The sequence below is a fragment of the Vidua macroura genome, chromosome 8, assembly GCF_024509145.1.
Source record: "Vidua macroura isolate BioBank_ID:100142 chromosome 8, ASM2450914v1, whole genome shotgun sequence".
Lineage (NCBI taxonomy): Eukaryota > Metazoa > Chordata > Aves > Passeriformes > Viduidae > Vidua > Vidua macroura.
The window spans coordinates 35348022-35360163 of record NC_071578.1 but is presented as its reverse complement, the minus strand read 5'-3'; the positions used below and the strand labels follow the sequence as shown (position 1 = coordinate 35360163).

General features: G+C 46.0%; 1 protein-coding gene across 2 annotated transcripts in view; it reads left to right on the top strand.

Annotated features, from left to right (window-relative positions):
* The window catches only part of TET1 (tet methylcytosine dioxygenase 1), a 96863-nt gene that overhangs the window by 17891 nt on the left and 66830 nt on the right, over positions 1 to 12142 (top strand). The window lies entirely within an intron of this gene.

Here is a 12142-nt window from a genome sequence, read left to right as displayed (position 1 = left end):
GAGCTCGGGGCGGCCCCGCCGAGCCGCGGCCGGGCCACGCCGCGGCGCCTGCGGATCGCGTCAGCCGGGCCGCCCCTCCGCAGCTGAGCCGCGGGAAAGGCGGGCTCAGCCCCGCCGAGCCGCTGCGGGGGCCGCCTCGCACCTTTGCCTGCTCCGGGCACGGTGCAGAGCCCGTTTGTTAGTGCCCCCGGGGATCGCTCGCTGCTCCTTAAGAACAGTCATCCGCGCATTTCGCCAACAAAGACGTATCTTTAGACCTACGGGTGCACATAACCAAAACCTAACGAGCTCTAATTAGACTGTAAAATGCATCGATTTCTTTTTAGCCATTTAAATAGCTACTTAAACTTCGGGCTAGAACATGAATATTTCTTTTGTCTACAATTATGGTTTCATACCCAGGAAAAAAAAATTCAGTATGGTTATTTATATGCAAGTTTCAAAATGCATCATAAGGGGAAACATTGAAAGAAAGAAAAATTGGCGGTTTTAGAATCAGGTCAAACATTATGATTCCACAGTTGCCAACATTTTGGACAGTTTTTTAGATTTTCTGCAATGTCTCTGTTGATTACAGTGTCTAAGGCGTTCCTTTATAATAATAAATACCAGGAGGTATTTGACCTTTTGTCTTCAGCTCCTGAAGAAAAAACTCACAAGTGTACCCTCTGGATGCTGGTGCACGGAGCAAGGAGAGAGCGTACACCTGATGCCTGGTGACAGCTAGTAAGAAAGCTCATGCTGTCAAGCTTTTCTATTATTTTTCTGCAGTTACTCACCTATTCCTTATATACTTTTTGCCCCATATGTCTTGACCTAGATTTCAAGTATTTCACATGGCAATATACCTTCTTAAAAAGTTAGTCTTCTAACACAAAGAAACCAGTCAAACAGATCTATATGCTTGCACGAGTAAAAGGAATCACTTTCCAAAAAAAATTGCCAGAATATTTTTGCTTCCTGCTTGTGTGAGATTGCCTTCAAGAAAAATTACTAATTTTTTCTTTAATAGATTATATTCTTTAAAATTAAGCATGTGTCAGAATCAGAAACAACTTCATTTTGCTCTGTTTGATTATTGTATCATTTATATATGTGAGAAATGGCTGTTATAATATTCATTCTTTCCCACAACTAAAAAAAGAATAGATTTCTTCTACAAAACATTAAATAAGTCCTTTACAGCAGAAAACCCTCAAGCCTTTTTATCTTTTGTAATATACCTGCAAAATTTTTGTTGTTGTTGTTGTTGAAGTCACCCTTTGTAAGTTACTAATAGAAAGGCAACTGTTCTGTGAGTTACTGAAACAGGTTTTTTTAGTCACTCTTGATGCCATTTTCTCTACCCAGTTTGTATTCTTTTGGGTTTCTGCTCAGGAAAAGCCTCCTCCCACCACAGCAACCATGCTGTGTTAACAGCTCCAGCTGTAGGAGCCTAATTTACTGCTTTCACACAGAAAAGCCTTGCAACTGCACTAACAGCTGAAAGTCATCAAGTTTCTAGAGTTTCACCAGAGACTAGAAAAATCAATAATCACATAGCTGGGCTGTCACTTCTCTTAGCTACAGGCAGGATATTTCAAGAAGATACTTTGGTAACCGTCATAATTTAGGGAAGGGTGCCCCATGTGTGCATACTGTTTAGGGAAGCAGTAAAAATTTGCATTGCAAAACTAAAAAGAACATCTTCCATAGATATATTAACAGACAAAGGAATTCAGCAATGAGCTTTATGTACCTAGCTTTGTTGGTTTTTTAAAAATACTTACTGGTATAAAGTGCTTTCAAGGTCTGTTTTCTTTATTAGAGCCTGTAGTAGTTCATTTGCACCTTTAAATCTTAACATTCTCCCAGTTATCTCTTCATCATTTTACCTCAAAATGTTTACACCTTTTACAGAATTTCTCTGGTAGCATGTCTTTTATGCTGCCTTCTTAAAAGTCATCAGAAATGTTAATGTCATTTGGCTTACACTCATGTGGCATCATCCCCCAGGAAATCAACAATCAGCAGGGGAAGACATTAAAATTAAAACACTCAGGAGCAGAACTACAAATGTGAAGAAAAAAAAATCAAGCAGGTAGGTTGTTTTAACAATTGTAGTTTGTTCCAAATTTTTCTGTTGCCAAAGATGCTTGGTTTTCCAAACACATTCTAAATATATATCAATTAAAAGACACTGTCAAGGTTCTAATTAGGTAAGCTCTCCTCATAGTAGTGGTTGCTGAAAAGATTATTTTCAGTGCTCTTAAAATGCTGGTGTACACTAAAGCCCTATTTTGGGATAGCTGTACAAATTACCATCAGGTGTCATACCTCTGTAAGCTTTTTAAGTCTTTAGGATTGCTTCTGGTCTGTACTAATTAGTGATCTGACATAACAGCTGTCTAGTTGCCTGTTCACTTGCCCCAAACCATATCTACAGATATCAGGAGTACAGAACTTTCCCCACACGATAATTCTTCTTCTTCTGCCACAAAAATCACAGCTTGCAGATTACAACTTTAGCAAACCTCAGTTCCTCAGCACTGTACTGTCCTGAACTCTCTTTACCTCTGTCAGCAAGTAGCCAGAAATGCTTCTTCTGAGGTGAGGTGAGCAAGGAGCCAAACCCGAGCTCAGCACAGGAGGTCCCTCCACTGACAGGGCACAGTCCTGCAGCAGGACAGGCAGAGCTGGGGGCTGGGAACAGGCTCCAGCCTCAGCCACAGGGACAGCACAAAGCAGCTCTGTGGCACAGCCACAGAGGCAAGAGAGGAACAGAAGATGAGGCCTGAAACAGAGCTAGAGGCAAGCCTGAGGGTCACCTAGAAACCAAATCCAGACAGCAAACAAGACCAGAACCAACTACCAAAACAAACACACCTACCCCAGCGCTTAGACAGGAAGTAATTGCCTGGCCAGGCCTGAGCTTACTGAAGTTCAGGGCCCACCGATCAGGTGTGTGGGTGGAGGCCTCAGGTGAGGCTGGTCGGGGCCATTAAGTCTTGTTAACATCCTCAGGACCCTGACGGGCCCTGTCAGGGAGGTCTTTAATGAACAGAAATATTTGCCTGATCAGTTACTGAGTCTGCAAATACAGTGGGTGCCAAATTTCTCTGGCTAAGCATGTCCCTTCCTTTCTTTCAGGAGCAAAGAAGAGGTGTGCCCTATGTGACCCCTTATCACATGGTTTAGTGCCAAAGTGCAGCACACTTGAAGCATCCAAAACTCTTGGGTCTGTACATGCACAGTTAACCATGTCTGGCCAGATGTAGTGTTTACCAGCAAGGTACTGCACAATCATTCTGCTGTCATGCTTTTTATTACTCATGCACAATCATGCAGTGAAGTAAGGGCCAAGATTTCCAATGAAAATAGAAACTGGCAGCAAAATGCTGCCCACTGCAGGTCAAGAACATCTGTCAGGAAATATTTAGAATAAATGCAGAGGGCCTGTACAATGGGTATCAGAAGATGAAATCATAGTCCCTTCTGGCCTTATTTCACATAAAATGGTGTTAACACTTAAAGAATCTGTGTTCAGTGTGCCTACAAATGTTAACCTGTTTTGAGTGCCAATCAGGCAGGTAGATACTATCTACAGAACCAGGGCCAAGAAAGACTAAATGAGGAAGTGATTGTCAAAACCACAATTAGAATTCAAGAATTTCTGCATTAAACTCATGTTGTTCAAGACTTTTTACTCTTTCAGACAGTGCCAACTAACAATGCTGTGGGTGCTTTATCTGATTATTTGTATTACAAATTCAAAGGCATTAACAGTGTTTGGCCTGTGTTCACCTGGATTCACAGGCACAGCACCCCACACCAGTGTGGCACACAGGTAGTCACATCTAGGCTGTGAGCAGGCTGGTCACTTTGTTGTGCTGGAGTCTGAGCTAATAAATGTGAGGCAGGCTTTGATAAAAAGTGGAAGCTGTAATCCATGTTTTGTAATCACACAAGCCAACAGCCCTAATGTTTCAGTATCATCTTTCCACTACAAGGGAAGCAGGGCTAGCTAAGATAAGCCTGGTTAGATCAAATCTGTCTTACTTAAAAAGTAGCTCAGCTGTCTTTGCAGTGTAATTCTCAGAGTTTTTGGTTTGTGAAGGGCTAAAGTTCAGCATCAATCCAACCTTTCTTAGCTTGGACTGATGCTGTGCCTGTTGCAGAGGTCTGATCCAGGTGACTGCAGGATAAGTTTAGGGACAGCATACCTAAATAGTTCTGTTTCCAGGGTCAAGGCTCTGAGGGCACTAATAGGTCTTAATGGACCTGACCAGCTGCATCTGGAGTCTCCACCCACACCCTTTGCCCATGGGCCCAGGAGCTCTATTTAAGCTCTACCCTGGCTAAAGAATCTTTTAGAGCCTTGGTCCCTTTTAGCCTGTATAGACTCTGTTCAGTATTCACTTGGGTTGTGTGTCTTTTTCCTTACTCTGTGTGTCTCTGGATCTGCTTATAACCTATAGCTTGGGTTCTTAGACAAACTTCAGACCTACCTCATCTTCTGGAAGCTGTTTTATTACCTGGCCTTGTGCCTGAATGCAGATGGTGCCCCTGGGCCTGTTCTGTTTACCCTGTATGTGTACAGTGAGGCTGGCTAGTGAGGTCCTTGTCCTGCTGGCTGTTGTGTAGGGCTCCCTATCTCTCAGTGAGCAGCTGTCCCTCATAGCTCCCTCATTTTTACCACAGATTTGAATTTTGCTGGAGCTGCCTGCAATGCGGAGCTACATACAGGTTTGTGCACTTTATTGCTTCATGCCACGCCGTTCAGTTTTATTCATTCTGTAGGTGGGTGTTAACTTGTATTTCATTCCAGAGAATAGCATAGAGATAGGAGCACTGTGTCAGACCAAAAGTCCACCAGCCTAAAACCTTACCCAGAAAAATAGCCAGTAGCATATATACAGGGGAGGAGGCAAGGGTAGCATACAGGGACCTCTGTGCACTCTTTCAGCTTCAAGTAACATATAGTTAAAATAGTACTTCTGTGTTGTGTGGTTTTGGTTAAACTTTCTTCTATTATTTTTGTTTTAAGGAAAGAAACTTCCTAAAGTTTTTTGCCTCTTCAGTGTGCTGTAGTAAGGAGTTCTGTGGTTTGAAAACATGTTGTATGAAGTTGCTGTCTATGTTCTGATTACATGTTTGATCTATTGCTTTAGTCCTTTGCTTTACAGAAAGAGTCATTGTTTCTCTAAACATAAATTGAGTGGATGAGTATCTCTCTCTTATATTGCTTTCCATGTTGGTTTTTTTTTTTTTTTTTTTTTTAGTATATTGGTTGGGATTTCATCCGGATTACTGCCTTTCTAGGGTGGAAATACTGGTGTATTTAGTTGCTCCATGTGCTTTTAGGCGCAACTGATATGTTTTTATGTGTCTTTCAAGATTCTCTTTGCACCTTTTAAGCAAACCAGAACTGCACATCATATTTGAGATGTAAGTGCACAAAAGATCTGGGCTAAATAATGATGGTGTAGGGGTGTTTCCTGTTCACTTCTCCCCTTATTTTGTAATGATCCCTGACACTCCAGTTGAGCACAGAGAACAGCTTCACTGCAGCACCTGTCACAGTGCCAGGATCTCTATTTTAAATGGTAGGAGTTAAGTCATAAGCTGTGATTTCCATGTTTCCCTCCATGTGCCTCAGTTTGATTTTTAGGAAAGGATTTCATCTGCTGTTTTTTTGACCAAATAGTCATTACTGTGGGATCTTTTTCTAAACATTTATACTCAGCTTGTCTTGGTAGGCTGAGAATCTTACTGTTGCCAGAAAAGATTGTGATCTGGTGCTACTTGTTTCCCAGGATGGAAGACCTCAGACCATGAGCATATAGGTCTGTAGGAGTGAAAATGAACAATTGTTAGTTCCTGTTTGTTTCCTTGCCTTTAGCATGTTTTTAATGGAGCTGTGATTGTGCATGTTGATGCTTGGGTGCTCCTGTTAACCTGTTTATTCTAAATAAACCTTAGCCCTCATTGTTTGTTGCTTTCCCTCAAGTTACTAATTTCTTGCTCTGCATTTTATTCAAGCCCATAACCTCTAACTTATTGCTATTTCCCCAAGCAACATATTCTGATTATGTGGGGTTTTATTATCGAGTTCCAGTTCCTTCAACTTCTGCTGTGTGCAGCAGTTTAAGAGCAATAGTTTGTTTACCTCTCCAATCACCTGTTATTTTATCTTACAAAAATAGCTTGTGCTACCTTATATTTTAGCAGGACAAGTCTTTGGAATGATATAAGTCTTGATATCCAGCCCTGAGGAGGAGATGGGATGGTTACACCCAGCAAAGAGAACTTGTGCATTGCTAAAATTCCCTGCCACTGAGGGCAACTGTCCAAAATTCAGGTGTCCATGGTGTAGGTTTCACCTTGTTTCAACTGAAGTGTCTGTGAGCTTGGCTAAGATTCCCAGACTGTATTTCTCTCTTGATGCAAGGATATGTAGGGCAGGTGGGAAGATGATGGAAGTGCAAATTGGTGATAGGCTACCTACCCACTATTACTGAAGAGTAGCAGTGACAAGGAGTTGTGCAGATCTGTACCTCTGCTTCTCCTTTATCATATCACTTAAACCAGCAAAAGGTTGGCATTTAAAGCACCTCTAGGAATGGATGGATTTGGACAGTACTGCTCACTTGTGTGCAGCAGAAAAGCCTCTCTGCAGGCTCACATTTGACCAGGCTGGCTCACACTTGAAGTGCTTTATAATGCAACAGCTACAGACTTAATAATAACGAAGCCTTTCTGAAAAAGTACTGCTTGGGTATATTGTTTCACAGATCCCGTTTCCAACATCTGTTTTTCAGTCGGAAGATATGTTAGATTTGGTGGCCTGCTTTTCACAAAAGGCTGTGGTGATAATGAAGGGTGGAAGCAGTCAGTGGACTGACTCTTCCTCTTACCGTAACATTTTACTCACCCGTTTCCCTCTGGGAAGGAGCAGCAAATATCGTCAGTGGCTCTTAATGAATGAGGTGGGGGATGGGGAAAGAGCAAGGCTCATTATGTTTTACCTCCTTGCAGGAGGGAGAGGGCGGCTCAGCAGATCTTCCTTCTCAGCCAGCACTTTCCCCATGCTTCTGGGAGTGTTTGTTCCATACGTGGGATGGCTAGGCCCTGCTGGACACTGGTGTTCAAGGGTCCTCCTGGATGGCACATGTAAAGGGAAGGGGGTTGTCCCCCGGTGAGCTCCTCGCCTGTCACGGCTGACCAAGGTTTCCCTCTCCCAAGCTAAAAAGAAAAGGGATGATTTTATAGAGTGCCACTACCGTGGCTGACCGGGGGGTATGCGGCGTCAAACCACAGCCTCCGCAAAGTAACCGGATAATTTGCTTTTTTCTCTTATTGCCGTCATTTAATTTTGTTGTTGTTGTTAAATAACCCCCGGCGTTACCAGCCTAGCACGCCGACGGCGGCTCCCGTGGGCAGCCGTGGGGGCACCGCCGCCGCTCTCCCTGTCCCCGGGGCCGTGCCGGGTCACCCCGGAGCGCGGGGGCGCGGGGGGCGGCGAATCCCGCTCCGGCCGCGGGGATCCAGGGCGCGTTTTGCCGCCTGCCGGGAGGGCTCGGTGCGGCGAGCGCCCCGCCGAGCCGCCCCCTCCCCGCTCCCTCCCGGAGGGTCCGGCCAGGGGCGACGCCGCCGGAGCACGGAGCACGTTTCGCGGCCCGGGGCTCCTCTCCGCGCCTGGGCTCGTCGCGCCATGGGAGCCGCCCGCCCGCGGGGGCCCGGGCCGTGACCCGCGCCTCGCCCCGCTCCGGGCCATGCCAGCATCGCCCCTTCCTGAGAGCTGCGGGCTGGCCGCGCCGCAGCCCTGGTACGTGTGCGGGACGGGTCCCGCGGCTGCTGCGGGCGGGAGGAGGGGAACGACGGGGACCTCTGCTCTCGGAACCCCACCTTTTTTCTTTACTTTTTTTTTTTTTTTTTTTTTTAAATCCCTCTGTTTTTCCCTTCCTTCCCCTGTCTTATCCCCTTGGCTAGTTGCAAAGTTGAGCTTTGGTAGAGTGGGGAGGGGGGAGGTAGAGGCACCGCCGCGGCCAGGCTCGGAGCCCCGCGGCTCGGACCGTTCCTGCCGAGGAGGAAGGCAGGCTGGGGGTTATTCAAATGCAAAACGGAGTTTATTGGCCGAAAAAGCGAAGGAGTCCGATCTCCCTGGCTGTGCTGGAGTGTGTTGGAGCTGCAGCAGCCAGAGCCTGCCTGGAAAAACCCGCCAGGCAAGAGAAACTGCCTGCAGCCTGCGTGGAGGACAGGGAACAATTAAAAGGGACCCTGCCCGGCTGTAGGGGCCCTCGGCCAGCCGGAAAAACCCCGCAGCCCACTCCCGCCGCCCCTAAAACCGGCGAGCGAGGGCTGTGCAGCATCACCCTGTGAAGGTGCCGCTGGTGTGTGGGGCTGGGGGAGCGTCCCCGCGGGTGGCTCCCCGTCTTTGCCGCGGGAGAAGCCGGGCGCGTCCGGATGGGCGCTGCGGGTCCCCAGCGCCGCCGCTGGGGTCGGCCCCATTGTCTGCAGCCCCGGGGAGGGCTCCCGGGGTCGGGGAGGCACGGCCAGCGGCGGGGCCGGGCCACGAGGAGCCGCTGCCTCCCCCCACGGAGGGCCCTGCCTGCCCCTTCCTCCCTTGGGGTCCGCCTGCCTGCGCTAGAGGCACCGGAGCGCTCCTGGGCGCTGAGTGCTTGTCCAGCTGCTCTCGGAGCTGCGGGAGAAGAGGTGCTGCTCTTATGGCAACTGGAGGCTTGGTGCTGGCGGCAATGCTCCCCGCCGTGCCCGTGAAAGAACCAGGGGAGAAGGATGTGTTTCGCCGAATGGGTGAGGAGAAAGGACGAGGCGGCCTGCCGGGAGGCAGGAGCAGCTAACCTTACAAAGGTACGGCTGCTGGGCCCGAGGAGCGAGCAGGGCAACCGGCTGGGCTTGTGCCGGGACCAGGCGCAGCAGCAGTCAAAGGGGACGCGCCAGTCGTGCGCCCAGCCTGTCCTACACTCTGCCAGCCTATCCTGCTGCACCCCAAAGATATTTAAAGGGCAACGTAGTCCGCATCACTTGTATCTCGGCCTGTGTAGCAGCTAGCCAGCGTGGTGAGATTGCTACTCCTTTAAGGAGGAGAGGGGAATGTGGAGCAGGGCGTGAGCGCACCAATGTCACTGGAGTGAGGCGGTGGGACTCGACTCCTGTAAACAAGCTGGCCAGGGTGGCTGTACCAGCGTGCATCTGCCTGAAGAGCTCCTATTCTAGCAATCATAGTGCAGTAATGGCAAAATGGGCAAAGATCGCAGCATTAGGTATTTAAACATGACTGAGTTTAAGGCAGAGGTGTCTTTCTAAATTTTCAAGACAATGGAAAAACCTGTGAAAATAATAATAATAGTAATATTCCAAATAATAATAGTTTTTCTCAGCTGTGCTCAGTGATTTTTGAGGTACTCTTGTGGAAATGCAGAAAGCTATTCTGTGGTGTAATTACCCTGTTTTCTTTATGTCAGTCAACACAATTAGGAAAACAGACTGAATTGGGAAAATTTAACATTTAGTCTTGGTCTGGGCAGGTAGCCTGGTCGACCCTAACTGCAGAGGAGGAGAAAGCTGGTTTATGCTTTTCTGAGGCAGTTGCTCGGCCAGCACAAGGGGTTGTGGTGGTTGCTCTTGGGATAAGGGTCAGTCCCACAAGATTATGGAGTTTGTTGTGCTTGGAGGAGATGAGGGCAGACTGGGTTGTGCAAAGCAGGTAACTGGGAAGAACTCAAGGTGAGATGTACAAAGGAACTCTGATGTTCACAGTTTCTGTAAGACTGAATTCTTCACTGTGTAGTAATTAAAAATTGTCACTAATAGTGTTTTACCTGTGATTGTTGAAGCTGGCCTAAGCCCTTCCATCCTGCTTTCTGTTTTCAGATACTTAAAATTTCAAAACACCTTTCAGGCTGAAATTTTCCAGGCTTAATCTTTGCCTGAAGGTTCTTCCCTCCACCTCCCCCTTCTTTTAGCTGAGTTTGAGATAAGGCGATTCAGTTAATGGTGGTGGAGGTTTTTTGTGGGTTTGTTTTTTGTTTTTTTTTTGTCCTTGTTTTTAAGACAAGGAAACCCCCTGAAAGAATGGAGTCATATTATCAAAAAGAAATGCAGTGCTTTAAACAGCATAAATGCAGAATCTGAGTGGCATATGATGGGCTAGGGTGTTTGGTTTGGTTTGCTTGCTTTTTTTGTATTCAAATATATCTGGACTGTTCTGGTGGATGGGGTTTTTCTTTGATGAGACTTTAGAAATTACTTGATATATTTTTACTTTTTATCATTCCCCCTGTGAAGGTCAGTGCTTGGCTGCACTGCCCATAGGTTAAAGGAAGCCGGTGCTCCTGCCTGGCTGAAGGGAGGATACTTGCACATGTGGTGTGAGTCCTCACAATTGATTTTTGGCTCAAGTTGTCTGAGGCTTAATCTGGTTTGTGGTTTAGGCATGTGCAGTTCCTTGCCACAGTTCTATTTTTTTTTTCTGTCTTTTTCTCTAATCGTTCTAATAGAGCTTTCTCTAAACTGGGAGGAGTTTTTTTGTGGTATCTTTTTATCTGTGTGACTCACTGTGGAGGCTCCAAGGTGCATGAAGTCATTGCACAATGCTAACCATGGACATCTCCTGCTGGATTCATGGAGCATGCCTATTTCACAGCAGCCTGCAGCTCCTTACACAGTGGGGTGGCAGCTCTGCCTCATCCTCCAAACAGAGGTGGCCTTCTGGGGCCAGCAAGGACAAAAATTTAGGGTGTAGGCCTTGGTGCTTGGTCTGCTCAGCATCATCCTGTGTTGCTGATGAGTGAGTAAAGGACTGTGCTTTACGTGCTTTTGTCTGTGAGAAACTGAGGTGGCATCCTGCAGCCTGTCCCACATTCGTGCATTACTGGAAAGTGCTACCTTAAGCCAGAGTTTAATATGTGTGGATGAAATATGTCTGGTTAATTAAGAGTGGCATAGTCCTGTAACATAAAGCAGAAAACCTCAATGGAGGAAAATGGAGTGGGGAGGCCTCTGTGTATGAAGTAACTCGTGGTACCGAGATGGCAGATGAGAAGTTTCAGTTTTATTTCTTACCCAAAGCCAAATGTGTATTCAAGGATTAAAGGAGGGGGAAAGGGAAAATTAAAGCTGATTCTTCCCTCCTAACCCATTTCCCTTCTTTTCATATACAAAGTGTTCTACAGAGCAATGAGTAGATGCAGGGAACTAGGCCAAATTGGAAAGCAGGTTGGCTTTGGGGCAGCTGGGAAGAGAATGCAGATGCTATGACATGCTTTTGCACCTGAGGGTCAGATTTTTTTAACATCTGTCTTTGATGTCTCTTGCATCTTTCTCTAGAGCATTTGCTGACAGAAGATGAGATGTTTTTGAATTCTAAACTGTGCATCTGAGCTTGTGTGACAGCTTAGTCACGTTGTGGCCCTTATTGCTTGGGACCTGCATATTATTGAGCGGCTCCTGTGAAAGCTTCCAGATCTGTTTCTCCTAAGGGCGAATCTCAAGGGACTTTTTAAAGATACCTAAACACTGAAACAAAATGTACTTAAGTACATCTGACTGTAGTGAAATCAGGTGACTAGGGAAACTAGTGACTGCTAGCTGTGTCATTTTTTTCTTTATACTGCTCTGTTTGTTCAGGGCTCACTTGCCATTTTCCACAACACCATAAAAAACTGCCTTTGCTTTTTATGAGGACACATCTTCTAGTATCTTTCTTTTTTCCCCTGCCATCTTCCAACAAGAATCAAGTTATGTAACAGAATCTTGATTGACACAGTCTCTAGAATGAAAATTTGCTATATCTTTTTTTACCCATTTGTGTAAAGTGAAGCATTGTGGGTGGGTTTGGTTTTTTTTTGTTGTTGTTTGTTTGTTTGTGGGGGGTTGTTGTTTTTTTTTTTTTCCTGACAGTATGGGGTTAAATTCCTTAATTACTTTGTAGGTAGAATTCTCATTATAATTGTTTGGAATTTTGAGAGGAGACAGGACTAAAAGATTTAGCCTTTGATTAGATTTTTAGAGTATTTGTTGAGGATTATAGCAGTCAGTGGAATTGTTCCAGATTTATTACCATGAATGAACAAAACTTAAGCAACTGGCTTTAAAACCAGCTTTCAGCTTTGCACATGGATTAGGAGAGATAAGTTGCCTC